At 32.5% G+C, this 21698-nt stretch overlaps 1 pseudogene; it reads right to left on the reverse strand.

The window, feature by feature from the left end:
• Window positions 1–20775: 20775 nt before the first annotated feature.
• LOC149265465 (tubulin beta-6 chain pseudogene) lies at window positions 20776–21312 on the reverse strand (annotated as a pseudogene).
• Window positions 21313–21698: the final 386 nt, after the last annotated feature.

The raw sequence follows: 21698 nt of genomic DNA on the forward strand, positions 1-21698 counted from the left end.
AATGGATAAAAAGATCCATAAAAGTGGGACACCACTAAAGGAAACCATATCATGAAAGAGGTCAATAAATATATATTGATGAGATCAACACGAGGCATTTGATCCATGGCAAGAACTCTAAGCTCGGGGGTGAACTAGAGGAATTCAGTTCTAGGTTGGGTGGCGGTGTTCGATTTTCCTAGTGACATTCTTTCCACTACTATGGTCTAATTCAATTTCATGATATGTTCTGTATGTTGTCTCCTTACTCTTTATGTTATCGAATCTTTTATCTTATGTGTATAATTTCATGTGTTATCTGTGTTGATGATATAATTGAATAATTATGCATGTGACAATAATTGAAACGAAATTTAATCGAAGTTAAATTTAGTAATGGGGGCATAGGAGGTGATTGTTAGGTTGGGTCAAGGAGTTATGTGAAAAATGATATCGGAGGTCTAAGTTCAAACATTTCAGCCTATTAACCAATCCACCTCTGTAAGATATGACTAAGTTGTAGGTCCTAAACTATTTACTAAATTAGTGAGAGGTTATTGAAGGGGTTCGTTATAAAATTGCTATAAGAAAAATATTCCAATGCATTCTAAAGTAGTGCATAAGGAATTACAACCCATAAAGGTTGCAAAAAAATATTAAAATGACTTATTTGGGAAGGAATTTTAAATTGAAGGTAATTTTTAATTGAGTTTACCTTAAAATATATGACTTTCTTTATATATTTAAGATTTGCAATGGTATAGCTTGTGTGCTCAGGTCTTCTATGCCCTAGGTTATCTTTCCTATGAATTATGCATCGTGATTTGAACTCCATCCAGTGAGTATCGTTTTAGTTATGATACATATTATTCATTATTTTTTGGATTTCATAAAACATACATCATTAATGCCTTCGGCTGTGAGAGTAGCACTATGATCATGTTGTAGGGCAATACTAGCTATTTTTGACAACATAACCATAGGGGTGACAACTTACCCATTTAATATGAACTTGTGAATTTTATGGAATGCATTAGTGCTTGTTTTTGTCATCAAAGGAATGAAATCAAAATGTCTAATTTTATGATGTTGAATGCCCATGTTGATTCTTTCCTCCGGGATATAATGTATGCATCGTAAATGTGAAGTGTTGATTTGGAACGTAGTAAAGAAATCTATTAATTTGGATCTAAAATTCCACATTGGTTGATGTAGTGTAGTTGCTATATATATGGAGTTAAAATACATATCTTAGTGACCATTGGAGCATTCGATGGAGTGTGTTTTAGAACAATTAAAGAATTACTGTGTGCATGGATCCATAAAGAATAGTGAGGGTCGAAGTGTTATGAGAATTATGTGCGGGGTTAATATTAAAGGTCGATTGATATTTTTTTTTCAAATATCAACATAAAAGATGTATGTATATGTAATGGTCTATAACTGAAAGAGGGTGCATAGAATAAAAAAAAAAGAGGGTAAATTTAACACTCCTTTTAGTCAACGAAAGTTAATTCAAATCCTATATTTATTGGCTTGTATCAATAAATGTAATGAAAATTCAACTTTCCTCGATTAGGTACCTTATCCAGCAAGGTTCAAATTATTTTGAATGACTTGTTCACCTACTCTATGACATGAATATTATATTTTGTTTTGAGTCATTGACTATTTTCGTATATATGCTTGAGGGCTCGCAACATGTCTCCACATATCAGATTTTGAATGTTGTAGTGGCATGTTGGACACTCCTTGTATCCCACACACTCCATGAATAGTAGCTCATTCTATTAATTCCCATGGCCTACAATACAATCTGTGATTTTTATTCTCCATGTGGAAATGTTGTTCTCAATGAAATTTTGGTGCAGTTTGTCACACACTAACCACACTCAAACAAACAAATTATAGAATAACTCCTGCATGATGCATCAGTTGAAATGGATGCCTTTGGAGTGTTCATTGACCATATACACAACGTATAATAATAACATGTATAAGTCAAGAATCAAAATAAATCTGGCCAAACATCAAATTTACAATAACAATGTTATGTAAATTAAGTAGCCTGAAAATTTAAGGAATATATTAAATATAAATCTATATGAAATGTTAAGAGAGGAACCCATAAAGTATTAACTCTTATGAGGTAACGAGAAAACAAAAATAGATAACATAATAAGTTATGTTTCCATAGATCATGGTGAACATGAAAAAAGCTAGATGTAATCTATATACATCTCACGAAAGAAGTTCATGACATTCTATCAACATAGCCAAAATTGATGGGTAAGTAATTGATTTGGATCATAGTACAAATTCTAGAGATTTTATTTAATTGTATCTATTCATGAAGTTCCCATGAAATATTTTTAATTTCATGAAATACAAGTCCTTGTGTGTGATATAAGAGAATGGTGTTTTTTTTTTTTATATTGTCTTTCAATATAATATTTTGTGTTAATTGGTGTATCTACATGTAATGATGCAATTCATTTTTTGATGTGATTATGGAAACTGGTTGAACTGTTAAAACACCCTTATGGGGAAAATTATTCAATTATATGCTAGTGAAAGGAACTAAACCTTACCATGTCATTACTCTGACATTGAGTAGCAACATGCATATTTAACTGGACATGGATAGTTTGGAACCTAAATGTTTCTTTTAGTAAAGAAATATGTCAATAATTATAACTAAGAGATGAAAGGGTCATTTAAACTGAACTAAGGTAAGATCTGTGAGGTGTTTGCACAAATGTAATACAACTCACTCTATGCATGTTGAATAAGACAATACACATAATAATCTTATGACCTTCATAAGTAGGTCGATGGGAGAGGGACCAGAAGGTACATATGGTGTAAATACATAATAGGGATGTAAAATCAACTCCTAGTGCTTCTTGATTAATAGTAGTAAGGAAATATTAAATAAAATCTCAAGAGCAGATTCCCAAGTTCACTCAAATTTCAATGTGTAAATTTTTGCAACTCAATTATGCAACCTAAAAATTCACAACCTTGATGTGGATATCCATATAGATAAAGAATGAGTTCTTTCAATATGTCACAAATAGGATTCTTTCAAATCTTTAGCAAAAATAATATGCTTCCAGTATAATGATTGTATATCTTACAAATGTACTTCTTCTTGGAAGTGATAAGACAAAAATGAAAAATGTGTCACTAATATATATAACCAAAGTATATATGCTTTATGAAATTAAAAACAGATTAGATATGGTGGTGTAGGATGCACTTGAAGTAGAAATAGAGCAATTCAAGGTAGCCTAATGACTAACAAGAAGTATACACTAGATTCAGAGCATGACTGGTCTGAACTAATTATCAAAATTTTGGTAAACCTAAAGGTTTTGCATTAATAATGTTTATGGTGATCTAAGGATCTTATTCCAATAGTAAAATAATAAATGAGTCAAGTAAGGCGTGTCATACAGAAGGTTATAGGTGATGAAGAGAGAGGATAACAAAAACCATGCAACAACTCATTGTTAAATCTATAAGATGCTTCAACCATATTGATGGCAAAGTGGTACTTGTAATCGAGATTGTTGTGTACAAAGATAATTGGTTTCGATACAATGATATCAAGAAGTTTATTCAATAAATTGACAATCGTACAATTTGAAATGTATACTTTGAACCACAATTTCCTATTAAGAAATATGGGAGAAGTCTACATGTTAGATTGCATTGATAGTGTTGTCTGAATTTGAATATGATAACGTAACAATTATTGCATAAACAATTTATTTTAAGGAATATAACAATTGATGAATTATATCCTACCAGGTCATGATCTGGTGTTAAAGTGGGGTATGAACATGTTATTGACCTAGGTTCACACCTTGGTACACATTGTGCCTAAAAACTTAGTGGGTGTGGAACTGAGAACCTTGTAACCTTGATTTATAACTCATGTATGGGAGGTGTATGTACTTGCATATTGATTGCTCAATTGGTTTTGTACATACACTGAATTTATTCATGGCCAACAAGGTGTTGGAACAAATGTAGAAAGAGTAACAAGAAATCATATGACATAACTATACTATGTGTGGAGTACGTTTCAGTACCAAACAATGATTTTCTTGTCTAAAGCCAAGGCTAAAATTTGTCAGTAAACTTCATGAATAATACTGAAGGCCATACTAGATTAGCTATCAAATTATTTCTTTATGATTCGACGAAGATCATATTGCGCTCTTATTAAGACCAGGTCTAGAGACAGATCCAATCCCACAACTCAAATTTATTGGTATTGTAAAATTTTATTACACAAAGTTACCTTTATGTTATCATTTTCTTAAATTTTCCTGCAACCAAGATATTATCTAAATAAAAGGACTTGAATAATTGTCATAACGTTATTCAGCTAGTCTCTCATTGCAAAAGTTGAACCGGTCCATTAATTCCTTATTTTCTAGTCGACAAATAAAGCATGGTTTGATTAGACTTGACAAAAGATAGTGTGAACAAACAAAGAAAAGTTTGGCATTGAGCTGATATTATGATAATAATACTAACATGGGTTGAAAACAAATGGAACAGGTATATGTCACGCATAGGATGCTATGGACATTAAGTATTGTTTACACGTTGTACTGGTGGTACTGTGTACATGTGGTACATATGGTACTAGTATGGATGCAGGTATTGCACAATGTTGGATGATGTGTATAGCTGTATCCGTGTGATGTATACATGGTTTAGGAGAAGGAACTGGGTGATTGCCTAATGTGGAAACTGTTCCGGAGTGCGTACAAAAGACAGGTAAAGGTGGAAGCTAAGGATTGATTAAAGGCTAAGTACCCATATTTTATTTTAGTTTAGTATGCATGATATTTATGATTTTAGTATGTTGACTACATGTGATCTATGATTGGTGGTTACATATGATTTATGGTTTTTATCGTTATGTTTTGAGCTAAGATGATGTAATATTATTATACATGTTGACTGGTCAAATCTGGTAGTTTGACTTGTTGTGACTAATGCAAGGAGACTACAAGAAGAAAGTGTTTGACAACAACACAAATGAATTGGAAGTGCATGCATTTCTTCCTATTATAATAAAATGAAAATGAGGAATAATAGTAAAATGGAAGGCAAAATTAACCCATATTTACTCAAATAGTAGTACGATTATATCAAGTTATGACATTAAATGTGGTAACTAAAATCGAGTTTTGTTTTATGGCATCTAAAGCCTCTCACATAATTGATTGAACAAATGTTACAGGTAGTAATTGAAGGAGAATTGTGGTAGAACTCCTTTGTAACCTATATACCGGAAGATATGTTTTATATGGCGAGGCCATGGAAACCTAAAAATTCAAAAACAACTACCTGTGAACGAGGAAATAAATTGTAAGATGTTATAATACATCGAGGACGGTGAAAATTTAAAGGGGGAGTATGTAACACCCCTCTGTTGTATGAAACACTCTGTTGACCAAATCTAATAAAATATAGGTGTCAGGTATAAAAATGAAAGTAAATACTTTATTATTAAATAAATAATAAATATAATTTAATCGTTGAAAATGAGACACCAAGAGATGATATTCTTGCCAAATGAAATCCCAGTGGTGGATGGGAATGGATAAATTTTTCATGATAAGGCTTCTACATCCAATTCTGGAAAAGCTTAATGAATTGGGAGATAAAAATCCATTAAGATACTTTGCTGGAGAAAGATGTTAAGTTTAAGAAAAACATAAATGTCTTGCGGTTGAAAAAGGCAAGCTTTTATGACGAAAAGACTCATGGGAGAGAAAGGCAAGCTTTTCTAGGAATAGCCTGGTAGAATGGATAAAAAGATCAATAAAAGTGGCGTGTTGCTAAAGGAAACCATATCATGAAAGAGGGAATTAAATATCCGTTGATGAGATTAGAAAGAGGCAGTTGATCCATGGGAAGAACTCTCAGCTCAACAGTTAACTAGAGGAAGTCAGTTCTAGGTTAGGTGGCGGTGCTCGATTTTCCCAGTGACATTCTTTATGCTACTGTGGTTTGACTCAATTTCATGAGATATTATGTATGCTAGCTCCTTACTCTTTATGTTGTCGAATCCTTAAGATTATGGGTATAATTGCATGTGGCAACTACTGAAACTAAATTTAATCGAACTTAAATTTAGTAATGGGAGCATAGTAGGTGATTGTTAGGTTGGCTTAAGGAGGTATGTGACAAAAAGGCACACAATGATACCTATTACTGAAGATATCTTACAACAGAAACATGGTTTTGATCGTATTTCTTGTTGTCAAATCTAGAAGGAAAGGAATACTACTATAGACACTCGCTCTAAAGTGGCGTTGAGCATAATCTAGGACGTTGGAAGATCATGGAGTAGTTATATGATACTTATATGAGTGCTATCATAGGAATTTCATATAAGTCATGCAACTAGAGATCATACATGAATGAAGATTACATATTCAAATTTGTTTATGTTTTTTTTCGGAGATATAATTCTTGGATGATTGGTAGCTTATGGTAATTTATGTTATGAATTTAGGCTTAGGATATGTATTGATGGACTTGATTGGACATGGGGAGGGATTTTAAAAGGTTTGACATTTTGCTCCTTTTCATGGATGGTTGTACTGCAAAACAACCCATTTTTTAATGCACAATTGTGCACATCCAAAATGTAATTTTCAGAATTCTTTAATAAAAATTAATATTTTTCTTGAAAAATAATCTTATAGTTTTTATCCATTTATATCATTAACTTACACATAAAATATCTATACATATTTTCAAGATATAAAATATACATCAAAATTTTTCATAATATACCCCTTTAGATATTATAAAAATACTATATTATGTTTTCTATACACATTAAAACAAGTGCAATATGCATATTTTCTACTTAGTACATACGTCTTAATATTATTAATTCAATTTTTTTTCAATATTAATATTATTAATAGTGTAAAAAAAAGTAATATTTTTACCTTTACTCTTTATTTGCAACTATTCAACTTCTTCCTTGACCTCTAACTCTTCCAACTCTAAATGCCATCCTTTGACAAATATATCAGTCATTGGGACAACTTACATTACTTAGTTTCTTCTTTTAGAGATCTTACTGCTCTAATACCGGATGATGCAGCAACTAAAGGAGATTAAGGTCCATTTGCAAAAACTCTAGCTCAAAAAAAAAAGATGATTAACTTGTGTTTTCAAGCCAAAAAGAATCTTACCATCTTCAACTTAACCGCCAATATGGCGCAACTACAAATATGACAATTTGATTTTTTGTGGATGTTAGACATTATTTAAATAAAAATGTTGCATCAAAAAATTCTTTCTAATTAGCTCTTGAAACTTATATGAACTAACCTTAACCTTAAAAAAAAGACAAACAAGAGTTGGCTATTCACCTCTTACTCCAACCATACGAAGTGTTCAAACGATGATCGATATTAGATTAAAAACCAAGAAAACTTTCACTTTTATTAGGTAAATCATAGGCATTGATTACATCCATCCAACAATCATAGGCTTTAAAAAAAAACTTAGCATCAAATTTTGAATGAGAAAATTGCAACATAACACAGGGAATTTAGCGCCATTATTGGTTTCATTGTAATTGGAAACAATTTTTTACGTCACTTTCCTTTTTTCTTATTCATTCTCATAAGCTCATTGGAGAATTCATGTAAAGCACATTCATAATGCAACTAGTGGCTCCCTTTTACAATACAGGAATTACATCAAATAAATTTCCATACATGAATGTTGAGCAATTATCACTAGAACATCGTCAATTCCACAAATTTAAGTATTATTACGTAGTAAAAATGGTTTTCTGGACAAAAATATATGAATTTCAAGAAACTTACAAAGAGTAAAACCTTTGTTCTTCATTCCATCCAACACATTCTTTGAACACAATTCTACACGTCCCTCATTCACTTTACGTAGGTGTCTTCTTTTTTAATATGTGACCAAAAAATGGTTACAACCAGATTTTGTTTAGATCCATAAAAGTGGGATCTAGTCAACATAATAGGGAGAAAAATCCTAATGAACTAATACAATTCCACCATGCATCAGGTAGTTCCCAACTTTGAGATAATTGCAAGCTACATTTTTCCAATAAAGTATTTATTAAAACACACATCACCATCTATTCTAAAAACATAGTTTTTCTATAAATTACATGGAAAAAAAATTGTTGCATGATGCTCAGGATCATTTTTATTTCTACAGGAAAAACACTATTGCAAACTTCAAAGTGGTCTAGGAAAGGGTAATAATAACTATGTAGAGTTACTTCACCTCAAGCTTCTGATCTTATTTTAAAATGAAGAGGGATGAAGGTAGTTATAAATATTCTAGGACTATTTGATTCTTATAAATTGGTTCAATGAGATCATCAAATGTCACAATGTAACAACCCTCCGTTGTATGTAACACTTTGTTGACCAAAGCTAAGAAAAGCTATGTCTGAGGTATAACAATGAAAAAAATGATTTATTATTAAATAAAAAATAAATATAATTTAATCACTTGCAAAACGAGACACCAAGAGATGAGATTATTTCCAAATGAAATCCTTTTGCTCAATGGGGATGGATAACTGTTTCATGATAATACTTCTAGACCAAATTCTAGATAATCTTAATGGATTGAGAGATAAAAATCCATTAAGTTACTTAGCTGTTGAAGGATGCTAAGTTTAAGAAAAACATAAAAACCTTGTGGGAGAGAAAGACAAAATTTTATCAAGGAAAGCCTCGCGGGAGAGAAAGGCGAGGTTTTCTAGGAAAATCCTAAGAAAATGGATAAAAAGATTAATAAAAGTGGGACATCACTAAAGGAAACCATATCATCAAAGAGGGCATTAAATATCCATTGATGAGATCAATAAGAGGCAGATAATATATGGCAAGAACTCTCGTCTGGGGGGTGAATTGGAGGAAGTCAGGTCTAGGTTGGGTGGCGGTGCTCGATTTTCCAAGTGACATTCTTTTCACTACACTGGTCTGATTCAATTTCATGGGATGTTCTGTATGTTGGCTTCTTACTCTTTATATTGTTGAATATTTAAGCTTATGGGTATAATTGCATGTGTTATGTTTGTTTATGATATAATTAAATAATTATGCATGCGTAAATTACTGCAACTAAATTTAATCAAAGTAGGTTGGGTATGTGAAAAATGTTATCAAAATTATAGATTCAAAGATTGTGGCCTATGGGCCAATCTGCCTATGTAAGATATCATTGATTTGTAGGTCCTAAACTAGTTCTTAAGCAAATAATAGGTTACTAAAGGGGATGGCTATAAAATTGCTATAAGAAAATTATTCCAATGAATTTTAAAGCAGTGCCTAATACCTCAGAACTAATAAAGGTTGCAACAAAATCTTTAAATGATTTATTCAGGAAGGACATTGAAATCGAAGCTAATTTCGAACTGAGTTTGATTTAAAAGCTATGACTTGATTTATATCTTTAAATGGTATAGCCTGTGTCCTTAGGTTAGCTATGCCTGAGGTTATCTTTGTTATGCATTATGCATCATGATTTGAATTGCATCCACTAAGGCTCATTTTAGTTATGATACATATTATTCACTATGTTTCGTCATGCATAAAACATATGTCATTAATGCCTTCGACTATGACAATAGGACTACAATCATGTTGTATGGAAATACTAGCTATTTTTTAGAACGTAAGCATGGGGGTGACAACTTAGCCATTTAATATGAAGTTGTGATTTGTATGAAATCCATTAGTGCTTGTTCTGATCATCAAAGTAATGAAATAAAAATGCCTAATTTTTTCTTGTTGGATTCCAATGTTGATTCTTTCCTCTGGGATATAATGTATGCATAGTAAATGTGAAGTGCTGATTTGGAACGTGGTAAATAAGTCTATTAATTTAGACCTAAAATTACACATTGGTGGATGTAGTGTAGACATTATATACATGGAGTTAAAATACATATCTTAGTGACCATTGTAGGGATTGATGGAGGGAGTTTTAGAACAAGTAAAGGATTACTGTGTGCATGGATCACTAAAGAATAGTGAGGGTCAAAGTGTTATGAGAATTATGTGTGGGGTTAAGATTGAATGCCAATTTATATCTTGTTTTTCAAATACCAGCATAAATAATGTATGTATATGTAATGACCGATACTTGAATGATGGTGCATAGAACAAAATATGGGGAGGACAAATTAAACGCTCCTTTTAGTCAGTGGAAGTTAATTCAAATATTATATTTATCGATTTGTATCAATAAATGTAATGAACATTTAACTTTCCCCGAGTAGGTACCTTGCCCATCAAGGTTCAACTTATTTTCCATGAATTGTTGACCTTCTCTATAACTTGAATATTATATTTTCTTTTGATTCATTAACTATTTTCGCATATATGGCTGAGGGCTTGTAACATGTCTCCACGTCTCACATTTTGAATGTTGCAGTGGCATGTTGTCTACTCCTTCCAGCTCACACTCTCCACGAACAATAGCACACTCTATTCATTGTCGTGGATCACAATACAATTTGTGGTTTGTATTCTCCAGTTGGAAACATTGTGCTCAAATAAATTTTGATGTGGCTTGTCACGTGCACAGACAAACTCAAACAAAAAAATTCTGGAATAACTCATGCATGATGCATCAGTTGAAATTGACACCTTTGGAGTGTTCATTGACCATATATCCAACGTACATTAAAAACATGTATAAGTAAAGAATCAAAATAAATATGGCCAAAGAGCGGATTTACAATAACAATGTTCTGTAAATTACTTAGGTTAAAATTTTAACTAATATATTAAATATAGATGTATATGAAATGTTAAGAGATGAATCCCTAAAGTATTAACTTGGCTAAAAATTATGTCTCTCGACTGCAGGAACTCACTTCTCTAATATCGAAGCATATGGGCTATGTCTGAAAAAAAAAAAAAAAAAGTAATCCTAAAGGCTCTAATTTATGCAGACCTTACTATTCAAGTGACTGCTCGCCACATTTTTTTGGGGATTACAACTGAGAACAACCTCATTGATACTACAAGAGAATGAATACATTATAGCCTTGTATTACGTCCATATTGTTTCTAATGAAATCATTGAGTACTAATATTTCAACTTGCAGCAAGAGTGTGTATGAATTGAGTTGTCCTTTTGTGGTGCTTGAAATGGGACGGTGTCAATCAACCCTAGACAAAAGCATGCAAGTCATGAAAATCTAGAGATAGACATCCAGGACACTAGTTAATTAATAGATACTTCCACCTTTTGGAGTTAATGCTTCTAATTTTTTTTTTCAAAGCCACACGTCATTAAGCTCAGTGGAAACGTGTGATTTAAATCAAGTGACAACTTTTCAATTTGATGGTCGGATAAAATCTCCTTGTCCACTGTTGTTTCATTTTCAATAACTCTTTTCCACTTGTGTTATCCACAGATGTATGAATTGCATAACTGTACAAAATATGAGCTTACCCTTTGATGCAAAATATTCTACTCTGCAAAAGCATTTGGTGGATAATGGTTATTTTCCTAGTCATGGTTATCCTTACTTTGGATAATGTTTATCCTTCATTACACGTAGACAAATCGCACTAACTTTATCTTCTCATTGCAACGTACACAGATGTGTAAGGTGAAGAGAAGGTCAATACTAACATTAGTACCACATCTTGGGCTCCTACATCTGTCGCCATAATACTCTTCAAAATTAACGAAGGTTCCAAAAACAATTCACTGTATACATGTTGAAGAAGACATTATACATTAATAATTTTATGACCTTCATAAGTAGGTCAATGGGACTGGCACCCATAAGTACATATGGTGTAAATACATAATAGTAATGTAAAAGTAGCTCCTAGTGCTTCTTGATTAATACCAGTAAGACAATATTAAATACAAGCTCAAGATCCCATTCCCAAGTTCACTAAAATTTCAATGTGTAAATTTTTGCAACTCATGTATGGAACCTAAAACATAACAACCTTGATTTCCATATTCATCTAGATAAATATGGGGTTTTTTCAATATCTCACAAATAGGAACCTTTCAAATCTGAAGCAAAAAGAAGATGATTCCAGTAGAATGATTGTGGATATTACAAATGTACTTCTTATGGGAAGTGATAAGATAAAATTGAACTATGTGTTTCTACTATATATAAACAAAGAATACATGCTTTACGAAATGAAAAAAAGATTAGATATGTTGGTGCTGGATGCACTTGAATTAGAAATAGAGCAATTCGAAGCAACCTAATGACTAACAAGAAGAATAAACTAGATTAGGACTATGACTAGGCTGAATTAATTAACAAAATTTTGGCAAACCTAAAGGTTTTGCATTAATAGAGTTTAGGGTGATATAAGGATCTTATGTTAGTAGTAAAATAATATATGCATCAGGCAAGGTGTGTCATATAAAAGGTTCTAGGTGATGAAGGGAGACAATAAGAAACCATGCAACAACTCATTGTTAAATCATAAGAGGCTTAAACCATGTTGATGGCAAAGTGGTACTCGTAATGGTGATTGTTGTGTACAAAGATAATTGGTTTCAATAAAATGATATCTAGCAATTTATTCAAATAAATTGATAATCGTAAAATCTGAAATGCATATCTTTTACCAGTATTTCCTATTAAGAAATATGGGAGAAGCCTACCTATCAAATTGCATTGATAATGTTGTCTTGTTTTGAATATGACAACATAACAATTATTGCATAAAAAAAATATTTTAAGGAATTTAGCAATTGATGCATTATATTCTACCATGTCATGGTCTAGTGTTAAAGTGAGGTATTGACATGCTATTGACCTAGGTTCACACCCTGGTACACATAGTGCCTAAAAACGGATTTACCATAACAATTTTATGTAAATTACGTATGATGGAATTTTAAGGAATATATTAAATATAGATATATATGAAATGTTAAGAGAGGAATTCCTAATGTATTCAATTGGTTGAAAATTATGTCTCTTGACTGCAAGCATTGGTTGCTCTAATACCGAAGCGCATATTGGCAGCATCTCAAAACAAAGAAGTAATCCTAGAGGATCTCACTTATCCAAACATTACTATTTAGGTGACTTCTCCCCACCTTTTTGTGGGGATTGCATCTGAGAACAACCTCATTTATACCACAAGAGAATGGATGCATTATAGCCCTGTCCCTCTTCGGCTCTTGAAACAGGGTGGTGTCAACACTACAAGAAAAAAGGTCATTAGTGAGGGTCAAAAAATGTCACCATAAGCTCATTGGTGACGGTCAAAAGAGCCTTCATCACCAAAAACTGAACATCACCAAAGGTGGCGTCGCCAAAAGTATAGGTGTTGTAGTGACATTCAAGGTCCATCACCAATAATGATTTATAATGATGGATAGTGGCCGTCACCATTTCATATGAGCAATGGTGACGGATCCTAGCCTCCGTCACCAAAAAAATGAATGTCACCAAAGGTGGCATCACTATATGTGTAGGTATTGTGGTGACATTCAAGGTCCATCACGAATAATGATTATAATGATAGATAGTGACCGTCACCATTTCATATGAACAACACCGATTTATTGTGATGGAATTTTCATGGTCATCACTATTAATTTATATATATGGTGACGTTCATTTACCATCACCATTTCATATGAACAACAATTTATGGTGATGATCCTTTCATGGCCGTTACTATTGATACACATATATGGCAGTGTTCTTTGACTGTTGCCATTTCATATTTTGGTGAGGATAAAAAAATGTCACCATAAGCTTATCGGTGATGGTCAAAAGAGACTTCATCACCAAAAACTAATCCTCGCTATTTCATATCAATATCAGGGCACGATGGAATCGAACCACCAACCTTATTCTTGCAAAGCAGGTGCTCTTCCATTGAGCTAGCACCCTTTAAAAAATTAGACCTTGAAACTTTATAGATTGTAATTCTACAACTTTCAACAAATTATAAAACTTCCTAAAGACCTAGAAAATCTCTTACTAAACAAATAAAATAGCATCGAAGTTGTAGGTCCCTACCTATTGGTTATGGAAGTTATGAAAAGTGGGTGGAAGGAAAAATAAGTACATATAAGATACTAAATATGTTTAGTTGAATACTTAATTAGAAGTGAAACTTTGAAGATGTTTATAACCTATAAATGACCTATAATTATCAAACCTAAAATATGCAGTTACATCAAATATTGATTTCTCACCTTGTGAATCATGTAAATATGTTGTAACTGATTTGCATGCCAAAAAGTAAGAGAAATGAATATTCATGATGAAATTATGACTAATGACCTACATGCTTGAATCCTACTGGCTATGGGGTCTAGAAAACTAATTGGGAGTGCTTCTCATTATTAATTAATTCAATATGTCAAAATACAACAATCAACAACAATGATCCTGAAATGTAACCAATAAACATATCTTAAAATTGTAAGTACAAAAGTTTAGCTAATATCTGTAGTGCACACCAGGATACACAACAAAAAATAACACCTACACTCCATAATAAATAAATTAATTAATACTACAATTTCTTTAGCACTTAACATATTATATTAACATAAACGATGCACAATAGTTCACAAGTTCCAAATGACATGCATAGTTTCTAATTTATCTGTTAAGAAATTATAAGTAATTGAAGAGCCTACCATAGGACAAACTTGAAATAGAGAAGCATAAATCACATTAGTAAAAAAAAAAAAAAATCATTGCAAGGACATCAAAGCACTTATTTTCACTTTGTAGCAAAACTATTCCATTCCATACATTACCATATGTATCTCATCGTTACTAGTTTTAATTTTCACTTCCATCTAATTCTATTTTATTTCCATTCCATATTCATCCTTGTTCATTTTTAATAACTTTTCATTAAATCCTATCCACTCGAGAAAAAATTCCATCTAATTGTTCACCAACAAGATAATTTTGTAAATTCTGTTTAGTTCTATAGGGATGCTATAGGATTGAGGAAAAGCTACAAGTAATTGAATTTTTCATATCCAAGCATTCCAATTTTAAACAAAATATCCTAGAGGCATGATTTATACTGAACAAAAAATGAAAATTTGGAGTATCTCAACTTCTGCATGGTACCATGTACCTCCATAGGAATCCCTATAGGTAGCCATGTAGTAGCTTCAACATATAAAATGCAACATTGTACATAGTATAAATCACACCATTATTCACTACGGGGCTTATGTATTACGCGTAAGAAGTGACATGAAGAAATTATATAAATGTTCTCAGAATTGGCAGAGATACCATAGTCATGTGAGACAATTAATGATATTCATCAAAAAGATGACACAGTGTCACATCACCAACCAAGGATAAACGAGAAAAAATAGAGTTTAACCAAAGAGTTCATTAAGTAATTTGAAAGGATATCTAAAGACAATACATTACTAAAGGTTATGATTATATTCTCGGTGTTGATCCATTTCATTTTCACCACCCTTTTTTCTCAAGCATGCCTGCATGCCATTTTACTTCTTGTCAATTTTCTACAAGAAGAATAATTATTTCTACGGAATTAGTTACATGAACGACTATAAGATTGAAATGATCTATAATAAAATCCAAATAGGAAGTACAACAAGTTCAATAGAATAAAATCACAACAATGGAAAGTCATTTCATTTTGTTTTCTCTCTTCCTTGACTTTTTTTGGGATTCTTCTACTACAATTGTTGCTAGAATGCATATGTTGATTGTTCAAAATTTAAAACCCTTCTTATAAAAATTTTCATAAACAAAACTACAAGATACTAAAATCAAGTTTATAAGGAAAGGAAAAACAAAGATAAAACAATAGGATAACCCCCTTCCTTTCCAAAAAGAACCTTCTATGTGTTCTTCTATGGAATGGGAGTAGGGTTTAATGGAAGAGAGCCCAGAAAAGCTACTAGATTTTATCAGAAGAAATACATAAGGACTAACACTAAATATTGGAAAGATTTTAAAGTTGATATTGCGAGGCATGAAATCATCTAACAACAATTATTCTTTACCTTTTTGGGCTTAGATATCATTTTCATATTTTCTACTTGAACTGGATGAATGAAAGCCATGATTGAACAAAAAAATGGAAACAGAGGCAATGTTGAGAAGCCAAACTCAAACAAAACAACAAACACAATATTATATTAGTCCCCAAAAGCATACAATTTAGTACACATATCAAGCTAAAATTTATATAAAGTCCATGAATTAAAAAACCCTAAAATAACAACAATACAACTCATGAAAGGAGCTTTTCTTTACCAAATATGAATTTTTTCCTTTTCTTGAGTCACACTTACTACTTTTATGCCCTAGTGTCACATTTTATTGAGCTAAAGCATGTGGTCATCTTAGTGCTCAAACCACTTAGAAACAAGAAATAAAGCAATCAAGCAGCCAAAAAATGTATTGGATTTTGGATATGCAGAGACAAACTGAAATATGTTGAAGCACAACAAATGCATACCAACATATATCCTCTTTTTGTTAAACAGTCATGTTCTTTTAGGACACTTTCCACTCATAATAATTCAAAATCATGCCAACAAACAAAACAAACTCCAAGGCTATCACATGAAGAATAAATCTCCTTGGAGTTACCAAATCTTGTACAACACAATGGTTTTGATTTCAAGTCAATGTTATAAGATATAACCAAACTAATAAAACATACATGAAAATACATCAAAATTTGAAGTAAAATAGTGAATTTAAAAACTCTAACATACACTACAAAAACTCTATGATTAAAGAAAAAGAAAATATGGAAATCAACATTGGCTCAAATAGAATCCACCATGAGATGAGCTCTAACCGGCAGCAAAGAATAGAAAGAGATATGCAAAACATCCTGATCTTGTTATGAATGCATAAGTAAGAACAATATTGAAATGAAAATAACAAAGCCATAAGGTAAAATCACAACCTAACACTAAATATGCACTACCAATTCATTCTGAGTTTTGCATATGAAACACATGCTAAAATGTACTCTGTAAACCATGTGCCCTTTATGCCCATGACATCTTGCCCACAATTTCCCTCACATATAGTAATCGTACACCATAATTATAACACAAATTTTCTCTATGATTTGGCCAACCTAACTTTAACTCCATACTTAATACCAACTTGTATCCTCAATTACCACAATGACTTATGTTTATTCTCATCACATCCCATAAAGCAAGAAGCAAAGGTATTTGATTATTCAAAAGGGTACCTTTTGAAAAGTAGTTACAAGAAACTAAAAACAAGACACAAAATGCTAGAAACAAGTTATTTTGCAAACCTTGCTCCAAACTTATTCTCATCAATTGCCAAAGAAAGATGTTAGAAGAAAAATAATAAAAGAGATCCAAAGAAAAATGCTGGTAGATTCATAAGTGGTGTTTGACATATACTGGAAAACAAAATATTAAAACAAACATTTAAAACATATATAAATACAATTGAAAATGAACTAAAACAAATGGGAGAAGAAGAATAAGAATGAGCACAAACCTAGGATGTGTAGTAAGACTGCATGCCAGTTAGAACTCCTGATGATGGAGATGTCCTTGGGAGTTTATTTTGATGAAATGTAAGGGGGAAATGACTTGCTCCATCATATGGAGCAGTTTGGGAAACAAATGAACTTGAATAAATCCCATAGTGAGATGTTGCACCTCTAAAACTACTATATGAGTGACTTCCATATCTAGAGGATCCATATTGACCAAGACCATAATTCCCTGCACCGATTGATGCCTGACCAGAAGTTGTTCCTTGGAGAAGAAGTTGGCAACCCAAGTCTAATAGTGCTGAAGAGTTAATGAATAAGGGAGGTTTATTGCAACAAGGTCTATAAACAAACTTGGTAGTTCTGCATCACTTAATCCACATATGGATGTAGACTGGTAACTAGTACTGATGTTGGCTTCACAATATTGTGATTACCAGTAAGTGGCAGGTTGAATGGCCCATGACCCAGTCCACCATATTGTGAAACATGATTTACATCACCTTTATCCTTCAAATCAGGAACAACTTGGCCCTGGTTTGCTGCAACTTTCTACTTTTACCCTTCAAATGCTGATTTACAAAAAAGTTGATGCCCATCTATTGATTTAACAACTTCTTCCAGGGTTCAATTTGTTGCTTCAATTATTTTGTAAAGAATAAGGGGTTATCCTTTAGACTTACCTGTTTGTCTGTCAACCACCAGGGCCTTCTTCAATGTCTCCATAAGGAGAGAAGAAATTAGTCATTCTAGCATGTTGCATGTGTTCGGGAACATTACCCACATAGAACCTTCTTAAGTTAGGATCCGTTGTAGCTGGTTGAAAGGGATTAGCTAGTTGTATGGACTTTACAGGTACCATGGGTGGAAGAAGGTGTTGTTGGAGTTGAAAGGGAATAACTGGTTGTATGGGTTGTTGAAGGAGTTGTTTCAACTACGATTGTTGCTGCCCAACAGATGCCAGATTACGGACAACCACTCTATCATCAATAATCTTGATGCGTTCTTCCAACACACTCAAGGAACAATCAACATGTTTATAAGTGATAAATCCAACACACTCAAGGCACAATCAGCATGTTGGAAAGATTTTAAAGTTGATATTGTGAGGCCTGAAATCATCAAACAACAATTATTATTTACCTTTTTGGGATTAGATATCATTGTCATATCTTCTGCTTGAAGTGAATGAATGAAAGCCATGATTGAATAAAAAACTGGAAACGAAGGCAATGTTGTGAAGCAAAACTCGAACTGCACAACAAACATAATATTATATTAGTCTCCAAAAGTTCCATACAATTTAGTACACATATCGAGCTGAAATTTATATAAAATCCATGAAATAAAAAAACCTAAAATTACAACAATACAACTCATGAAAGGGGTTTCTATGTAACAAGTATAAATCCTTTCCTCTTCTTAAGTCACACTTACTACATTTATGCCCCAAGGTCACATTTTTTAGAGCCAAAGCATGCACCCATCATAGGACCTAAACCACTTAGAAAACCAAAATTAATACAATCAAGTAGCCAAAAAATGTATTGGATTTTGGATATGCAGAGACAAACTGAAATCTATTGAAACACAACAAATGCATCCCAACATATATCATCTTCTTGTTAAACAATCATGTGCAGACACTTTCCACTCATAATAATTGAAAATCATGCCAGCAAACAAGACAAACTCCAAGCATATCACACCAAGAATAAACCTCCTTGGAGTTATCAAAAATTGTCCAACACTATGGTTTTGTTTTCAAGTCCATGTTATAAGATACATCCAAACAAAAAAAACATACACGAAAATACATTGAAAGTTGAAGCAAAACAGTCAATTTAAAAACTCTAGCATGCACCACAAAAACTCTATTATAAAAGAAAAAGAAGAGATGGCAATCAAAATTGGCTTAAATAGAATCCACGGTCATATGAGCTCCAGCTCGCAGCAAAGAACAAAAATAGATATAAAAAACATCCTAATCTCATTATGAATTCATAAGTAAGAACAATATTGACATGAAAATAACAAAGCCACAAGATAAAATCACAACCTAAGACTAAAGATGGACTATGAATTCATTCATAGTTTTCTCCACTTCTTGCAAACACCCTTTTACCTAACCACTCTCATACTTGAGTGCTTATTTGTACATAGCTTGAGATAACATTACCCTGTATAACAAAAGAATCATGAATAAGATTACTGTAAAAAATTTTGAACATTTTGAGAATATAAGAAAAGTTGTTTGTCAACTTTATTTTATATCTCTTAGATAAAAAAAATCTACAATCTACATAAAAAAAAATAAAAATTATGTATCTATAAAATTTAACATCTATATACAAAACAACAATCATATAATATAAGAGATTTGTTGAGTGAATTTGAAATAATATATATTATGATATCTATAGAGTATATATTATTATGAAAGTTCATGTCCACAAACAAGCATAAATTTATCGAGAGAATCCCATCAACAATAAAAGGCCATAGATTTTCCAAATGAATCCAAATCCAACATATACACATTATAAAATCCCCCAAACAAAAAGTCTCATGTCATAATTTATCTAATGAATCCAACAATGCTATATCATGAATTTACTAAATGAATCCAGCGTATACAGACATGGCTTAGAAAATCAAACTTCTTAAAAGAGAAATCATGAGCCAACTTTCCGTAATAATAGATAAAAACTTTGAAATATAATTGGGCCTTGACCATATACTGTCTCCACAAATAGCAGATTTTATCTTGGCCCCTACGTCCCAAACAATGAAGCTCAGATTCTTAAATATTACAATCTCTATATTGAATACTATAGTGCGCATTGTTCTCACGAACTCCCCTAGTTTGAATTTTCAGAGAATTGTTGTATTTCTTGTTTACAAATCCCAGTATTACAAACCCATTCAACACCATAATTATATAACATATAATACAGAGTGTCCAAGCATGATTGTCCAAGCATGATTGAATTTCACATATAATTTTGACAAGCAGTTACATCTTCTCAATATTTCAATATGATCAACAAAACCAAGGACATAGTGTAGGAGTTGTATACAAAGTTTATGCATTCAATGCCAAAACCTTCGATGAGAATAAAGCAGACCATGAAAGAATAAAAAATGCAAATGAATTCCAAAAACAAACAACTATTAGGCATTGAAACAACTACTGATTGTCGATGGCATTATGTAAGCTTTTGTCCTACCGTTCTTGAGCTGATTCTTCATCATCATAGTATTCATCATCCTCTGCACTAACATCCTGATATTTCATGTATTTAGACACCAAATCATTCATGTTTCTCTCTGCTTCAGTGAATTCCATCTCATCCATGCCTTCACCACTGTACCAAAGTAAGAGGGCCTCCTCCCTCCTAAATATGGCAGTGAACTGCTCGCTTACTCTCTTGAACATCTCGTGAAGGGATGTTGAGTTCCCAATGACCGTGGATGAAATGGACAGACCTTTTGGCGGGATATCACATGCACTGGATTTCACATTGTTGGGGATCCACTCCACAAAGTACAAGGAATTATTTTTCTGAATATTCATCATCTGTTCATCCACCTCTTTGGTGCTCATCTTGCCTCTGAACATCGCAGATGCAGTAGGGTACTTGTTGTGACGTGGATCTGCAACATACATCATGTTCTTGTAATCGCATATATGTTGTGTCAGTTCCCGAACGGTGAGGGCTCTTTTATACTCATCCTTCCAACCAAGAAACCTTACCTGCATTGTAAGATCCAGACTTTGAATAAAGAGGCTCGGGAAAGCGTAGATCCATTGATTAAGTCTGCAAAATTGAAGGAGGGCGGAGGAAAATAATTGTGCTTAGCAGAAGAAAATTAAGTTTTAAAGTTGAAACAATCATTCAAAATTCATGCGGCCTCCACCCACAGAGAGGACATTGGGAAAAAGCTAGGCCCGACATTATAAGTTGAAAAAAAGGTAAAAAGAGGAATAACAAAAACACTCCTCCTACCATACATTTCTTTTTCTTTTATGTGGAAACTATACGACTCCTTTGATAGCAAGGAATTATTATAAATAGCATCGAGGTGGATTGACAATATGGTAGGAAGGGTAGGTTTCGCACTCTCTCCACCAAATTTCAAATCCCC

This window comes from Pinus tabuliformis, chromosome 6, assembly GCF_031772625.1.
Source record: "Pinus tabuliformis cultivar Carrire ecotype Pingquan chromosome 6, CPIR1, whole genome shotgun sequence".
NCBI classification, from domain to species: Eukaryota; Viridiplantae; Streptophyta; class Pinopsida; order Pinales; family Pinaceae; genus Pinus; species Pinus tabuliformis.